Below are 6,485 nucleotides of genomic sequence, written 5' to 3' on the forward strand. Positions count from 1 at the left end.
TTTCCTAATTATATGAAACTATTTTACTTTGCCTTGACAATTCATTTTAGTGGAGTCGCCATAATCCTTATTAATTCCAGATAGACACTATCAAATTCAATTGACTTAACCTCTGCTTTGGGAGCTCCCTTACTTTTTTCTTCTTCACTTAAAAACAAACAAATTAATGAATGAAGAACAACACAAAGAAACTAAAAATAATAGGGTAGAAATGACAAATTGTTCACTAAAAATCCATGCTCCCTCTTCTATGGCATGGGGTAAGTACTAGGAGTTAGCTTCCCAGCCAGGAACTGTATTTCCTAAAATCCCTTGCATACAGGTTAATTTCTGACCATTACAATGTGAATGGAAATGATGTACGTCACTTTTGTTTTGGGTTGGGGGCTATTTCACTCTTTTATTTACCTTTCCAGCTATATGATGAGACTCTAGGCCTAGGTGATGGTAGAGCCCCAAGACAAGAAAACTGGAGCTTTGAATAATCTCATAGAAGAAAGCCTGCTGACAAATAACATTAGACTATTATTTGAGGTGAAATCAAGTTCTATTGTGTTTAGCCCCTAAAATTTTGTATATATTTGTTATAGCAGTTAGCATTCATTTTGCTAATAGACTCCTCAATGAACTAATCTATCATCAATCATCAGTCAAGCATCCCAACCTCTTCCCCATGGCTAATCAGACAAGAGATGGTTATTTGTCACAACAACTAGCCAATCATCCATACGGTGCCTAATATAAAAAGCTCTGCCCATATAGAGATGATGCTGACCAATAAAATTCTACTTTATTGAGCATTTAAATGTGTGATATATACAGAGATATTTGGCTTTGGGGGCAGATGTAAAAAGAGACACTGAGAGAGACCATGAGGCAAGGGACAAAGTTATGAATAAGCAGTTACTATAAATGTAGACAAAGTTGGTCAGTAATGAGGAGTAGCAGAAGCAGGGAAAAAGGGGGCCGAGTCATCATAGCATATGTTCTATAGGAGCAGTGAGATAATTTAGGCTGGGAGCTGTGTTGGAGCATTTCATTTAATGAACTGCATTCCATCCTCTATGAGGCCCACTTGAATGCCAGACAGAGTTTCTGTGTGATTCCTATTTCCTCTACTATCATGTGTTTCCTTATAACAAACCCATTTTCTTTGAGGTAGACTGACTGGGTTTTTGCCCACCAAGCTTAAAGTGAGAAAAACCTGACACATCTGTCTTTCCAAGTTTTCATTTATTGGTATGCATTAGTTTTATAATATATTTAAATAAAATATTAAATTTATAAAAAAGTAGGAGTTGTTATGATAGATTTTGGAAATATTTTGTGATTATAAAATTGTATGTAGCTTTTCTGGTCTTCCAACAAACATTTATTAAGTATTTACCGTTTGACAGATTATTTTTGTTAACAGAAGAGAAAAGACAGTGGGAATCGAGATTTTAGATTAGAATCATTCCACCTTTAAATTCCATTATTCTCCCAATAATTTGATTTGGAGTCATCTGCAGGTATGCTTATATTTGTCTAAGATTGGGTTCCCCAGGGGTAGCACTCTCAAGAGTCACTCCTAGGATGCTCTCTGAATTCTTCTGGTATAGATTACTCATGTCCTGCAGCACCTTCAGTGAATAATCCCTTTCTTCCTTTAGCAGGGCCATGCTGACATTTGATCCTAGTTATTGGTTGTGGTCAGGAAGGAAAAATGGAGCAGATCTCGAGGAGAGCTTATGAAACACCTGATGAAGGTTTTCAACGAATTCCCCAGGAGAAGGTGGTCGACTGAAGTAGAGATGAAAATTCTCTCTTCTGACTGCAGAAGGAATCACTTCTCATTTTAAAGGTATCAGTTGATACCTTTGCATAATATTCAGGCAATGCAGTGGGGTTTGCCATCCTCTAACAAGGGGGAATGGGCTACTTTGTAGGCCCAGAGGGTTTTGGAGAGTCTAAAAGTTCAATGTACTCTCACTTGTATGTTCCTATCTTTGGCCTCAAGATCCTGCTCCTCCACTGATAATATTGGAGACTTGCTGGGGCTGTGAATTCAGCCTTATCTGAAGTTCTCTGTATTAGTCAGTGTTTTCTAGGGAAACAGAACTGACAGGTGATATACGTAAATATTATGGGATTTTATAAAATTGTCTTATGCAACTGTGAAGATGCAGGAATCCAAATTCCATAGGGCAGGCAGCAAGCTGAGAACTCCGATGAAGGTTTTCAACGAATTCCCCAGGAGAAGGTGGTCGACTGAAGCAGAGATGAAAATTCTCTCTTCTGACTGCTGAAGGAATCACTTCTCATTTTAAACCCTTCAACTAATGGGATGAAACGTCTCTCATGGCTGAAGGCAATCTTCTCAGTTGATTGCGGATGTAATCAGCCATAGATACAATCAACTTACTGATGATTTAAGTCCACAAAATGTCTTCACAGTAACAGGCCAGTGCTTCCTTGACCAAACAACTGGGCACCATTACTTGGCCAAGTTGACACATAAGCCTAACCATCACATTCTCTAACCTTACAATTAGGTTCCAGGCATGGTCTTCACCTTGGTCTGTTCTCTGACTGTAGAAGAGGAGGATCTCCATAAATGCTTTCCTGGCAGCACTCTGACTTTCACATCTTGCCTTAAGTTGCTAATTGGCAGGATTGGACCTGTCGTTTTCTCTCTTCAATGCATCAATAATACTCAGCAACAACTAACAAATTTCACAATCCTTATAAATTACCATTTTATCCATGTCTCACAAATGCCAAAGATATCACACAAGCCACTACATCTTTTCCAACCTGTAATCAATTCCAAGTCACCACAGGTGAAGTTGTTGGTAACTGCCACGCTTCAGCAAGCCAGAAGCCTTGAGTACTCCACTTAGGACCAGTGATGGAGTTCTTGTTGCCATCTGGCTGGAGAGTGATCCAACTTCAGAATTGCATCCCAGGCACTGCTAGCTCTTCTTTCTGTGCCCAACCATTAATTTTGGTGGGTTGTGTAGTGAATAGGTGGTGAAAATTAGAGCAAACTTGGCCTTGAAAGGGAAATAAGAAGCAAGGTTTTTATCTAGAAGGAAAAGAAGGAGCAGGACCTGGAAGAGAACTATTAGGGTTATAGTAGAGAGAAAAGAGCCTGTAGAGAGAAGAACACGAGGATGCAAGGGCCTAAGTAGATGAGAGTCTATGGAATGCAAAATCAATTGGACTGGAAGAGAGATGTTTTTCTTCTTAGATGGGAGGAAGGAAGAAAAGGAAAGAAATGCATACGGAAAAGTTTGTAGGTGGTATAATGAAATAATAATTGCTAGTATTTATTGAGCCCTTATGTGTTAGGCACAGTTCTAAATGCACGGGCGGAAATTAGTTTTCATTTAATAACACCAGAAGAATAGTTTTTAAAGTTTAATACCAGGTCTTTAACAAAATTGAGTACATTAAAATGGAAGAAAATAAGTCAAGTGTTAAAATATCATTTTCTTGCTATTAAGCTCCATTTCCTTCTGTACTTTTCTTAAGAGTTAAGATTTGTATTTTTCACACTTTATAACAAAAAATTAGAAAAAGCCCTCTTATTTTATAAAGTTTTTATTTTTGCAATCCTTTCTCTCTACCATTATTCCACTACTTGTAATTTAATGGGCAGTCATAAGAATAAAAATTGTCTAGTTTATGGCACATTGAAAATGGAATGTGAGTGAAAAGCTCTGAACATTTCTTTTTCACAAGGCATCTCGATTCAATAGCCTAGCAGGCAAGTGATTTGTTGTAGTAGTTGCTTCAGAGATCTTAAAAAAAGCTGGGGCTTTGCCCTGAGTGGAAAGGGGAAAGTTACAAGAAACTAAATAATGTCTCACCACCACAAATAAAGGTGGAAGGGGTGCCAGTCATGATGTAAAGGGCTATGTGCTGTTTAAGAGGTCTTTGGAGCATTGTTTTTTTTTTTTTTTTTTTTAATTTTTATTGGGATTGTTCAGATACTATACAATTATCCAGAGATCCAAAGTGTACAATCAGTTGCCCCTGGTACCCTCATACAGCAGTGCATCCATAGCCACACTTAATTTTTGTTCAATTTTTAGAAGCTTTTCATTACTCCAGATGAGAAATAAAGTAAAAGATGAAAAAAGAAAAAAAGAAAAGGGAACTCAAATCCTCCCATATCCCTAACCAACCCCCCTCAATTGTTGATTCGTAGTGTTAGTATAGTACATTTGTTACTGTTTATGAAAAAATGTTGAAATACTACTAACTGTAGTATATAGTTTGCAATAGGTATATATTTCTTCCCTATATGCTCCTCTATTATTAATTTCTAATTGTATTGTCATATATTTGTTCTGGTTCATGGAAGAGATTTCTAATATTTGTACAGTTAATCATGGACATTGCCCACCATAGGATTCAGTTTTATACATTCCCATCTTCTGATCTCCAACTTTCCTTCTGGTGACATATATGACTCTGACCTTCCCCTTTCCACCTCATTCACACACCATTCGGCACTGTTAGTTATTCTCACACCTTGCGTCCTATATCTTGGTACCTTATATTTCATGTCTATGAGTTTACATATTATAATTAGTTCCTATCAGTGAGACCCTGCAATATTTGTCCTTATGTGTCTGGCTTATTTCACTCAGTATATTGCCCTAGAGGTTTTGTCATCAACCCATTTTTTTTTAATATGGTTTTGTTCACACACCGTACATTCCATCCTAAGTAAATAATCGATGGTTCTCTGTATGGTCATATATTTATGTGTTCACCACCTTCACCACTATCTATATAAGGGCATCTACATTACTTACACAAGGCAGGAGGGAGAATCAAAGAAGGCAGAGAGGCAGAAGAAAGAGGAAGAAAAATGACAGCTAGGAAGCAGCAAAAGGAAAAATAACCTTAAATCAAAGCAGAGTAAAGAGTCAGACAACACCACCAATCTCAAGTGGCAACATGCCTCCCCTATTCCCCCCTCTTATCTGCATTTACCTTGGTATATCGCCTTTGTTACATTAAAGGAAGCATAATACAATGATTCTGTTAGTTACAGTCTCTAGTTTATGTTGATTGCATCCCTCCCCCAATGCTTCCCCATTTCTAACACCTTGCAAAGTTGACATTTGCTTGTTCTCCCTTGTAAAAGAACATATTTGTACATTTTATCACAATTATTGAACACTCTAGATTTCACCAAGTTACACAGTCCCAGTCTTTATCTTTCCTCCTTCCTTCTGGTGTCTCACATGCTCCCAACCTTCCTCTCTCAACCGTATTCATTGTTATCTTTATTCAGTGTACTTACATTGCTGTGTTACCATCTCCCAAAATTGTGTTCCAAACCACGTACTCCTGTCTTCTCCTGTCACTCTGTAGTGCTCCCTTTAGTATTTCCTGTAGGGCATGTGTCTTGTTCACAAAGTCTCTCATTGTCTGTTTGTCAGAAAATATTTTGAGCTCTCCCTCATATGTGAAAGACAGCCTTGCTGGATATAGGATTCTTGGTTGGCAGTTTTCCTCTTTCAGTATCTTAAATATATCACACCACTTCCTTCTTGCCTCCATGGTTTCTGCTGAGAGATCTGCACATAGTCTTATTAAGCTTCCTTTGTAGGTGATGGATTGCTTTTCTCTTGCTGCTTTCAGGATTCTCTCTTTGTCTTTGACATTTGATAATCTGATTATTAAGTGTCTTGGCGTAGGCCTATTCAGATCTATTCTGTTTGGAGTACGCTGTGCTTCTTGGATCTGTAATTTTATGTCTTTCATAAGAGATGGGAAATTTTCATTAATTATTCCCTCTATTATTGCTTCTGCCCCTTTTCCCTTCTTTTCTCCTTCTGGGACACCAATGATACATACATTCTTGTACTTTGTTTCATCTTTAAGTTCCCAGAGACGTTGCTCATTGTCCTAGTTTGCTAATGCTGAAGAATGCGAAACACCAGAGATGGATTGGCTTTTATAAAAAGGGGTTTTATTTGGCTACACAGTTACAGTCTTAAGGCCACAAAGCGTCCAAGGTAACACCTCAGCAATTGGGTACCTTCACCGGAGGATGGCCAATGGCGTCTGGAAAACCTCTGCTAGCTAGGAAGGCAGCTGGCGTCTGCTCCAAAGCTCTGGCCTCAAAATGGCTTTCTCCCAGGACATTCCTCTCTAGCAAGCTTGCTCCTCTTCAAAACATCACTCCCAGCTGCACTCCGTGAGTTTTTTTCTCTCTGAGTCAGCTCATTTATATAGCTCCACTGATCAAGGCCCACCCCGAATGGGCGGGGCCACACCTCCATGGGAACATCTCATCAAAATCATTACCCACAGCTGAGTGGGGCACATTCCAAGCAAATCTATCCAGCATCAAAACTTCTGCCCCACAAAACTACAAAGATAATGGCATTTGGGGGACACAATACATTCAAACCGGCACACGCATATTTTTTCATTCTTTTCTCCATCTGCTCCTTTATGTGTAGGCTTTCAGGTGTTTT

This window comes from Choloepus didactylus, chromosome 9 (assembly GCF_015220235.1).
Source record: "Choloepus didactylus isolate mChoDid1 chromosome 9, mChoDid1.pri, whole genome shotgun sequence".
Classification (NCBI taxonomy): Eukaryota; Metazoa; Chordata; class Mammalia; order Pilosa; family Megalonychidae; genus Choloepus; species Choloepus didactylus.